The sequence below is a fragment of the Nicotiana tabacum genome, chromosome 1 (assembly GCF_000715075.1).
Source record: "Nicotiana tabacum cultivar K326 chromosome 1, ASM71507v2, whole genome shotgun sequence".
Taxonomy (NCBI): Eukaryota; Viridiplantae; Streptophyta; class Magnoliopsida; order Solanales; family Solanaceae; genus Nicotiana; species Nicotiana tabacum.
This window is the reverse complement of record NC_134080.1, coordinates 180,330,660-180,342,105: the sequence shown is the minus strand read 5'-3', so window position 1 is coordinate 180,342,105 and position 11,446 is coordinate 180,330,660.

Sequence of the window (11,446 nt, the reverse complement as noted above, 5' to 3'; positions counted from 1 at the left end):
GCGAACCGGAGGCTGAGTGTATGCCTGGGCTTGGTGTACGGAACAATGTGGTTCTCGAGGTGGATAGAAATTTTGTGGTGGGTTGTATGGGTATTCTGACCTGTGAGGTCTGGGTTGGTTGTAGTGTGGCCTGCCAGCCCTGGACCAACTGCCTGCCTCGATCGTGGCAACCTCTTCTTTCTTTCTTCTCAACGCACCTCCCGTGCCGTTTTGAATAGCCTGGGTTGTGGCCTTGAGTGCCGAATAGTTCAAGATCTTGTCAGACCTCAAACCCTCTTCTATCATGACCCCTATCTTGACCACCTCGTTGAAAGATTTTCCAACCGTTGTCACCAAGTGACCAAAGTAGGTTGGATCCAATGTCTGCAAAAAATAGTCCACCATCTCTCCCTCTCTCATGGGAGGATCGACTCTAGCTGCTTGTTCTCTCCAGCAGAACCCGAACTCGCGAAAACTTTCCCCGGGTTTCTTCCCAGTTCTCAATAATGTGAGACGGTCAGGGACTATCTCGAGATTGTACTGGAAATGACCTGCAAAAGCCTGCGCCAGATCATCCCACGTGTACCACCTGCTGAAATCCTGCCTGGTATACCATTCCAGTGCAGATCCGCTCAGACTTTGGCCAAAATAAGCTATCAACAGCTCATCCTTGCCGCCTGCCCCTCTCATTTTGCTACAGAATCCCCGCAAATGTGCCATGGGATCACCGTGCCCTTCATATAAATCAAACTTAGGCATCTTGAACCCAGCCGGGTGTTGGACGTCTGGGAAAGGGCACAGATCTTTGTATGCTACGCTGACTTGATTGCCCAATCCGTGCAAGTTCCTGAAGGACTGCTCCAGGCTTTTGAACTTTCTCAACACTTCATCCTGTTTAGGGGCCTTAACCGGCTTCTCAACCTCTGCCGGTACTTCCAAATGTGGATTGTAAGCCTGTGGTTCGGGGGCATGAAACGTAGGCTCGGGGGGATATTATTGTGTATCGTGAGCCTGAAACAATGGCTCACTGGTCGTCCTTTTCAAAGGGGCTGATGTTGGTCCCACAAAAATGGGAATATTGGGTGTTGGGAGAGGTTGATGGGGTGGTGGAGCTTGGGAATCATGAGGGCTTCTTTCTTGATGATAAAGGGGATTTGGACGGCTTGTGGAAGGGCCAGAGTGAGGGTATTCCGGCATGTGTCCCAGTGTTTCAGGGCTCTTTTGTGTTTTGGCTAGGGCTAGCTGCATTGCATTCATCTCTAGTCCCATCCTTTCAATCTTTTCCATCGCTTCTTTTAGCAACTGGCTCATTGGCCTTTCTTCCTCATTACTATTCTCTAAAGTAGTCATGCTTGTTGCTACCGGTCCTTTGGATCTGGTTTGGTAGGAGTGTGTTGCCAGAGTTCTTTAACAACTAACTTGTCTGGTATAGACAACAACAAACTTTGTTAGCGTTAGAGTTTAACAGATTTGATCATAACACATAGAGGATGCAATGCACCTAGGCAGTTAACCGTTTCTACATGCTTTGCTTCAAACAACATGCGTCATCCTGGTTTGCTCATTCGTCCCTTTAAAGTATTTTGGGAAACCCTGTGTTTTATTTTATTATGTATTTTCTTTTCTCTCTTTATTAAAAGCGGTCGAATCTTATGGGGATTGCCTACGTATCACGTCCCCGCGTGAATCAGACCAGGCGTAGTTCTGCCTCAAAATAAAAGACACATAGAAATTCTTCCGGAGTCACTTAATTTCATTATCAAAATTTGCTATTACACATTGCTTCAAACAAAATAGCAACAGTACAGACTCCACGGTTTTAAACTTGGTTTGAAGAAAAGAAAACAACATATGGGGAAACAACAAACAAAACGAACAGGACTCGATCAACGACTAATTTTCCAACTTAGGGACCCACGAGGCATCTTTCGGCCCTTTCGCGGCCCTAGGTGTAAGGTCTCTTTGCAAGCTCTTCAACTCGTTCATAATCCGGTGGACGCAGCCCATGATGGAGGCAATGAGGGTTTCCCGAGGTGTTCGCTCGCATGCCAAGCATTTCAGGTAGATGTAATGCCCGATTTCGTCAATTCTTGCTCGAATGTTGTCCCTTTCTGCGAACAACTGCCTTATCTGTCGTCTCTTTAATCCTAGCGTTTGTGCATTGGTGGCGAGCTGATCCTGGAACATCTCCATTTGCCTTTCCATCCTGGTCATTGCATTGTAATAGCGTCTCCTGTCGGCTTGGGCATCTTGTGTTTGCTTGAAGATCCACTCTTGCAGAGCGGAATTCGTTTCCTTTGCTGCTTTGACGCTCAGTTCACAATCCCTCATGACTTGTTGTAGGCGCTTCCTCCGGGCCATTGTACCTTTTGCCCATTTGACCTTCATCCTTGCTATGCAAGCCTCTGATTGGTCTAATTCTTCTTGGCTCTGGATGACCTGATTTCTCAAACTGGCTATCAATCTTTCGTCGGAGCAACGCTTCTGTCGGTCGATGTTATTCTTACTGGCTTGGCGAAGGCGGGGCTTCAGGATTTGGTTCTCTTGGGCTAGCTTGTCTTTTTCAGCCTGCTCTTGGGCGACTTGCACGTTGTTTTCGAATACAATCCTTTCAACTTGTCGCTTCAGCTTCCTGATTTCAACCAGGTAACCTTCCTCTTTTGCGAGCCAGTCCCATTGTTCTTGTGATGACTCAACAAAATCTTGGAGGTGAGGCCGTTTGATTGGCCGTTTCACAATGTTCTTCTTGTTATGCCAAGCGAGATAGGCCGGCGAGACTTCACCCCTAGACACATCACCTACCCGAGTATTTGCCGTCAGGTACTGGCATTCACTCCATATGCAACGAACTGTCTTTTCAGGAAATTGGCCGTCACTGCTGACCTCGACTGCATAAGTGCTGAGATCTTCGTCCGGGTGTAGTACTTGACATCTTCCTAACTGTCTCATCACCCTATAAGGGGAATAAGGTTGAATACCTCTGAGTCCCATCAAGAGGAAGTGAGGACCAGTGGCGGGCATGTATATGATTTCTTCCACAGAAAGCCAACCCAAAGTCCAGTTTATTTGATCTGCGGTGATGACCCGGAGATAGGATATCCATTCTTCAAACCCTCCCGGTGATCGGAAACCTGAAACCCTTAGGTTATAACCCTCGATGCAGCCCCCATTTGTAGACATGTAGCGCATATACTGAGGATGGTGACACAAGTGTTCGATCATCCACATCTGTAATAACAAGTTGCACCCCTCGAAGAAGTCTGCTCCGGCCTTACAAGCCGTGAGGGCTCGGTACATTTCTGACACTATCATAGGAGCAAGGATGCTTTTATCGTTGGTAATCAGGACTTTGACGATTCCAGCCACTTTCAGGTCGATATTTCTATCTTTTCGGGGAAACACCACAAGGCCCAAAAATGCCACCATAAAAGCGAACCGCCTATGCTCATTCCATTTTACCAGATTTCCCCTGCTGCAAACACCACTTTCTGGATCATTAAATCCTCATATGCTCCCGTACCTCTGGTATATGAATTGTAGGGTAGAAAAACCTCTATCCAGTTCAGCGTATGGGACTCCCTTGCTTATCTTCAACAGATCCATGAATCTGTGTGAATTCACAACTCTTGGAGCGATCAGGTATTTGTGTCTCAAACCTTCAGTGACGTCCATGTAACCCGCCATTTCTTCTAAGGTTGGGGTGAGTTCAAAATCCGAGAAACGGAACACGTTGTAGGCCGGATCCCAAAATGTAACCAAAGCCTTTATGATGTCGCACCGAGGCCTGACGTTCAACAAATTAACCAAACCTCCCAGGTGCAGTTTGATCTTGTCTTGCTCTGACTTTTCCAAATCCTCCCACCATAATCGCACTTCCAGAGGGATTTTGCTTCTAACTGTTACCGGTAAACTTGGACTTATGCTCATTCTGCATGTTTATTGGGGTGATTAAGCAAAGATCCAGACTCATTGGACTCAAATACCAAATTGACACACCCTTTTTTTTCCTAGAAAAACGAAATTTGGTTGTTTCCGAAAAGTATGATGTCACCTTAAAAACTTTCGTTCTTTGGATTGTACCTATATTTTGAAAAACAAGTTGAGCCCGATGGGGGTTGCCTACGTATCTCGCACCCTGCGAGAATCAAACTGACGTAGTTCAGGCATAAGCCGAATTTTGGAGACACACTATTTTTCTCTTAGAAATGAATCAAAGACTCTTACTTTCTAAAACAAATTAATAAGACACACATTTTTTCTTTTTTTTTCAAAATTCTGGCAGAGCTTTAACCATTTTCTGGGTATTTATTTTTCAAGAATAAATAATTATCTCCCTATCCGTTATTTTCTTTTTTTTTCTTTTTTTTTTCAAACATTCCCGATATTCAGAAACCGGTCAGCATGCAAGCCTTGAAACAAGTAAATGCATAAAGCAAGCAGGATGTAGCAGGATAGTCTTTATTCTCAGGTTGCTTGTCCTAGACGGACCCAGCCCCTGTGCTGAGTCCCCTAAGTCAAATGCATATGATGCAAATAAGCGTTCCTACTAGGGATCCGGCATGAAGTTAAGTTATACTAAGCTGTAAAACCTAGGTGTTTGTTCTAGACCTGGCTTACCCAAGCGGACAACTCGAGCCAAGGATGGGAGCTGTGTACCGGTAACCAAAAGGCCATCCAATTTTGCAATTCCTCCGAATCCTCGTTCTATTTTGGCATATGACACTAACAGAAAGAAGCCACGACCAGCGTGCGCTCCTCAAGAGAGAAGAGAAGGGTTTCAGCACAGTTTATATGTACAGTTCAAACAATATCAAAGCAATTAAAGCAGCATTTGGCACATTAGGCGCGAACACGAAAAAATCAGATAATAAATAAAGCCAAATAATAACAATTATTTTAAGCTCGAATTCTTAACCCTGAACCAGTGGTTCTGGGTTCCGAGTTCCCCAGCAGAGTCGCCAGAGCTGTCACACCTCCTTTTTCTGCACCCGAGAGGGGCATGGGGAGTTTTTTCCAATTAAAGGACAATCGAAACGGGATTGGTTTATTTATTTCAGAGTCGCCACTTGGGAGATTTAGGGTGTCCCAAGTCACCAATTTTTATCCCGAATCGAGGAAAAGAATGACTCTATATTACAGTCTGCGTACCAGAAATCCGGATAAGGAATTCTGTTAACCCGGGAGAAGGTGTTAGGCATTCCCGAGTTCCGTGGTTCTAGCACGGTCGCTCAACTGTTATATTTGGCTTATTTATCTGATTTTAAATACAATATGAACTTATGTGCAAATTTTATCTTCCAACCGCTTTTATCATTTACTGTTATTTTTATCAAGAATTGCAACGTTATAAAAATGTATCTCGAACCACGTTACAATCAATGTACCCGTGGTCGTCGACACACTTTGACTCCGTTGAGATTTGGATTTGGGTCACATCAATGTGCACCCGAGTTTAAGGAAATTAAATTATTAAAGGCGCGCCTAGAGCGACTAGCGTATTTATTTTGGGTAAGACCGCGGAATTTTACTAAACGGTCCATCCCGAAGTCTAAACAATTTTTAAAGCAAATATTTATTGAGGGCCCCGCAATTTGTATTTTATTTGGCGAGGCTCATCTCATTCTTATTTTTTAAAATGAATTTGCAACGTCATGGACACGCATCTCGAACCACGTCACAATCAATGTACCCGTGATTAGAAACACATTTCGACTCCGTTGAGAATTGGATTTGGGTCACATAAATGTGCACCCGAGTTTAAGAAGGTAAAATTATTAAATACGCGCTTAAAGAGGCTATCGCGTTATTATTTCGGGATGGGCCGTGAGATTTTCTAAACGACCCATCCTGGAAACTGAATGCTTCGATAATATACATTTAACGAGGGCCCCGCAGCTCGTGCATTTTTATTTATTTTTGTCGAGGCTCATCTCGTTCTTATTTTAAAAGGATATCCTATAGCAACTACGTTTCTTGTCGCGTTTGTCTCTACTAATTGAAAACAGTAGATAGTCCTAATTAATTACGTGCTTGCAAGTTATCTATAACAGCATTCAGAAATGCTTAAAAATCAGAAACGAGGCTGCGTGCACAGTCAGCCGAACAAATAATCACGGGCCCAAATCCAGCCCATGCGTGATGGGCCAGACCTGGGCCACTGCTTGTTCGATGCGGGCCTGCTTGGTCTGTTTTGACCTGGGCTCGACCTTCATGAGGTTGAGATTGCAAGTTTTGTGTTCTTTGTCTTAACAGGTGGTTTACTAGTTATATGAGACCATTAATCAGAAAAGGAAGAACTTAGCCAATGATGTACAGTTTTCATGCTTGGCATACATTACAGCACATATTACAAAGTAAACTAAGTCCGAGATGCAACCTATTTCATTGAGAATATTTTCACCTATCAGCATACATATGTAAACTACCATTTAGCTAATCTATATTGATATACACTGGGCATACAGGTTGCTTCTATTGTCAACACAGGAATGAAAATTATCATACAGTACATGATATCTAATATAACAATCTATGTATGAAAATCAGCTTCACGTCTTTTCTTTTTGCATTCATGCTCAATGTTCCAATTACATTTGATAGTGCATTGGTTGTGTACCTGGTATAGAGGACAAAGAAGAAAGGACTGATCAGCTGGGCAGTATGCAGTAAACACAGCAACAGTAGATACACAGCAACAACACAACAACAAACCAACAATCACAAGTGTTTTCTACAGTCCACAGATAACCAGCAACAATTTCCAGAACAAAGAAAACCAGCAGACGGTCGAGCACCAAACAAGTAATCCCAGAAGAGAGTAATGAAACAACAGAAGTAACAGAGTGTTCAATGCAGCAACACCAGCAGTTCAACAATCACAAGCAGCTCAATCAGTGCAAACAACAGAACTTGGCCAAGATAGCTTGACCAATATGAACTCTTATGTAGCTTTCAGACAGTGTTTGGTTGCAATGTTTACTGGAAATTTCCTTATGTTTTCAGTTTTCTTTAAACTCACAAGACCTCTATCCGGACTAAAAATTCAACCTTTTTTAAGTTCCGAAATGGCCTATTTATAAGCCAATCGACCAGTGCAGTCAAGCTGCCTGGATCCTCCATTTTGCAGAATGCCCATACCCTTTAAACCCATGCTTAAGCATCTTTTGATGCCAGCCATTCTGTTCCCCATGCCTGGCTTTTCTTTAATCAAAGGTTATGGGTTCATTTAAGTATTCATTTTAAACCCCATACTCTTGTGTCTTGTTCCCCATTGGTATTAGTTTAATCCCAAATTAGTACCCTACTTGTCAGCTCATTTAAACTAATCATTTTTGTTCTTTTCAAACCCCAGACTACCCCTGTTAAACCCTGGTTATCACTGTCTTGACCCTCTCCAATAATGGGTTATTTTGGACTTCTGAAAAATTTAAAATCGAAGCTGCCCTAGACTGAATCTTTTAGCTGTTTTGTAATGCAGTTTATAGGATAATCTCAGGCAATGTCGAGCATTCAGTCAGTGACATGGTTCATTTAGTCATGTGAAATGATTAGCTTATTTGATCCATTAGTTATAGAGAACTAATCGACGACATTTATCGAGTCGGCTATACTAATTATAACAGGTAATAATCAATCGTTCAAATAAACAAACACATACAGGGACCTAAAGGGCTTCGGACAACTTTGGTCGATCACTGGGAACCTATATAAGTTATTTATGCGACGACTATCCTAATCGGACATGCTTATCACAGGATACATTTAAATCATACACAGAAAACAATCGACCAAATAAACAGGTCTTTGACAGAGATGGAAGAAATTAAGAAAACTATCAGAAAATAACAAACAAACACAACAAAGCATGCTAACGACTTAATTGGCAGTTGAATAAACAAAAGGGAAAAGAAAAACTTACCGAAAAATGTTTAAACCAAACTGACCCAAAACTGACTCCACTTTGACCATTTGAAGCCGAACAAACTTTAATCAGGGTGTTCTCACATGAGAACACCTTGATTAAGGTCTATTAGACCTCGAACCCTTGTTAAGGTCGGCTGGATTCCAAGGCTATCCGTGTTCTAGGTTTTGGATTCTCAGATCTGGTTTTTGGGGAGTTGTGGGTAGATTCGGACCAAACCAAGCTTGGTTTGGTCACAAGGAGGGTCAGGGGAGTGTCTGGTATGAAGATGGGGTGGTTTGGTATAGATCAGAGTTTCGACTCAAATCTTCAAATGAAGATTCGAGACGAAGGAAGGTGATTCGAGGCAAATGGATAGCAGATCCATGTTTAGGACAGTGAGGTGGTCCTATGGTGTTCAGAAGGTGGCCACCGGTGTCCATGCCGCCGGCTTTAATGGCGAGGGAGATGGGGCGGCTAGGGTTTCTAATGGGAGGTCTAGGTTTGAGCTTGGGGACGACGGGATGGGGTGTTCGTATAGGGGGCGTGGGGTGTAAGGGAAGGCTTATATATGGTCTAGGGGTTTAGATCTAAGCCGTTGGATCAGATGATCTCAACGGCTTGGATCTGATGGTGAGGGGTGAGACGAAGCCGTTTGGTATTAAAACGGTGTCGTTTGGGTTTAAGTGATGGATTGGGTTGGACCGTCTAAACAGGTCGGGTCACGGGTGCGTATGTGGACCGTTGGATAAAGAGGCTTAGACGGCTCAGATCGACTTGCCTAAAACGGCGTCGTTTCGGGAGGTGCCTGGGCAGGCCTGGTCTGGACCGGGTCCTTGGTCGGTTTTGGGCCTATTTTAATTTCATTTTCTGGGCCCAAATCAATCTTTTCTTTGTTTTCTTATTTTGAAACAAAAATGAAATAACAAAAGTAAATAATGAAACAAAAAATGAAATTAAAACAAACAACCACGTGACACTTCAACACAATTATCACACCAAATTAAAATATTTAAGCAAGTTAAATCACCACCTAGAACGAACGACGCCTATATATTTTTTGAATTTTCGTTCTTTTTAACGACCGAATTACGATTTTGACTACCCTGACAGACATGCTTTTGTATTTTGATCGGTAAGATTAAATGCAAAATGGGCAGATCCACACATGACTAACAACACCTGTCACGGAAAAACGACAAATTGTACAGTGAGGCCATTTATCACTATTTTTTGTTTTCCTTTTTGAGTGATTGCTCGTGAAGCAAAAATCACGTGCTTACATACATGTTTGCAAATGCTATCGCTACGTCAAATGTGCCTACGCTCAAAGAAAAATTGTAAGTTTCGTGAGGGGGAGGTTGGTTCATGCCTTTGTGTGCTAGCCTTGTTATGTTCTATTCTAGAGGCCTCGTTTGAGTTTCCCTAGGTAACACCTGACTGTTACGAAAATAGAATTTTTGAAAATATGCAATTATTGATAAAAATAGAGGCATATTAGAAGCATATTGAAATAGCAAGTAATTTTTAGATGAACTATTGACTGTAACACAATTCAGAGACATTGCAGCTTTCTCATGTTAGAATTTTGAGGGTCCTCCTCAAACTTCTGCCCAAGTTTGGTAGATGATACTTCGGCCGTTTGTAGGTGACGAGCCTTGTTGAACTTTTTTTGGAATTTTGAGAATCCTTCTCAAAATGCTGCCCCGGTTTTGTTAAACGATTTCTGACCGTCTGACATATGTCGGCTTCGGCTGGGCTTGCTCCAGAATTTTGAGAGTCCTTCTCAAAATTCTGCCCCATTTTCTGATCTTGGGGGAAATAGATATTTTATTATAATATGACCAAACCCATAGGGCTACCTACGTATCCCTTCTTAAATGGGAATTAGGTCATGCGTAGTTCAATTACATCAGATGAGGAAATGTAAATAGTCTAAGCATAATAACTTTTGACTGCGTTTGAATTTATTGGTTTTGGCCAAATTTCTCTGTCCATTTCTGCAAGTATGAGTGCTCCGCCTGTTAGCACCCTGTGAACCATGTAAGGACCTTACCAGTTGGGAGAGAATTTCTCTTTGGCTTCATCTTGATGTGGGAAGATCTCCTTCAGCATCAGCTGTCCTGGTGCAAATTGTCTTGGTTTGACCCTTTTATTGAAAGCTCTGGACATTCTATTCTGATAAAGCTGACCGTGACATACTGCGTTCATCCTTTTTCCATCGATAAGGGCCAATTATTCATAACATCTTCTTATCCATTCTGCATCGCTGAGTTCGGCTTCATGTATAATCCTTTAAAGAAGGAATCTCTACCTTGGCTGGGAGGACAACTTCGGTACCATAAACCAACATATAAGGAGTTGCCCCTATTGATATGCGAACTGTGGTGCGGTATCCCAACAAAGCGAAGGGTAGCTTCTCGTGCCATTGTTTGTAATTTTTTACCATCTTCCTTAGTATCTTCTTGATATTTTTTTGGCGGCTTTTACGGCTCCATTCATCTGAGGTCTATAGGCTGTGGAATTCTTGTGCTTGATTTTGAAAGTTTCACACATGGCTTTCATCAGATCACTGTTGATATTGGCGGCATTATCAGTAACAATGAACTCGGGAACTCCGAAACGGCAAACAATACGATCTTTGACAAAGTCTGTGATAACTTTCTTGGTTACAACTCTGTAAGATGTAGCCTCTACCCATTTTGTGAAGTAGTCAATGGCTACCAGAATAAACCTATGCCCATTTGAAGTGGTGGGCCTGATAGGACCGATGACATCCATTCCCCAGGCGGTGAACGACCAAGTTGAGCTTGTTGCATTGAGCTCATTCGGCGATACTTTTATCATATCGGCATGCACTTGACATTGGTAGCATTTGCGAATGTACTAGATGCAATCTGTCTCCGTGGTCATCTAAAAGTAACCAGCCCTAAGTATCTTCTTGGCAAAGACAAAACCATTCATATGCGGGCCGCAAGTCCCAGCATGTATATACTCCAAAGTGTGTGTTTCTGAGTTTGGTTTGCATGCTCCGGATATTCTTCCTTTGCCAAATACTCTTTGATGTAGTGGAACCAAGGCTTTCCATCTGTTTCTTCTTCAACATAGGCACAGTATGCCGGCTGATTATGAATTCTCACTGGGATAGGATCAATGAAATTCTTATCTGGATGTTGTATCATAGATGACAAAGTGGCCAATGCATCGGCAAACACATTCTGAAGTCTGGACACATGCCAGAATTCTATCTTCATGAACCTCTTTCTCAATTATTGGACATGGTGCAGATATGGCAATATCTTGGAATTCTTGGTGGCCTACTCTTCTTGTACCCGGTGCACAAGCAAATCTGAATCACCGATTACCAACAGCTCCTGAATATTTATGTCGATTGCCATGTTGAGTCCTAGTATGCAGGCTTCATATTCTGCCATATTGTTGGTGTAGGGAAATCTAAGTTTAGCAGATACCAGATAATGTATATCCGTTTCTGATACCAAAACCGCCCCAATGCCCACTCCTTTGAAATTCGCAGCTCCATCGAAAAACATCCTCCAACCGTCGTAT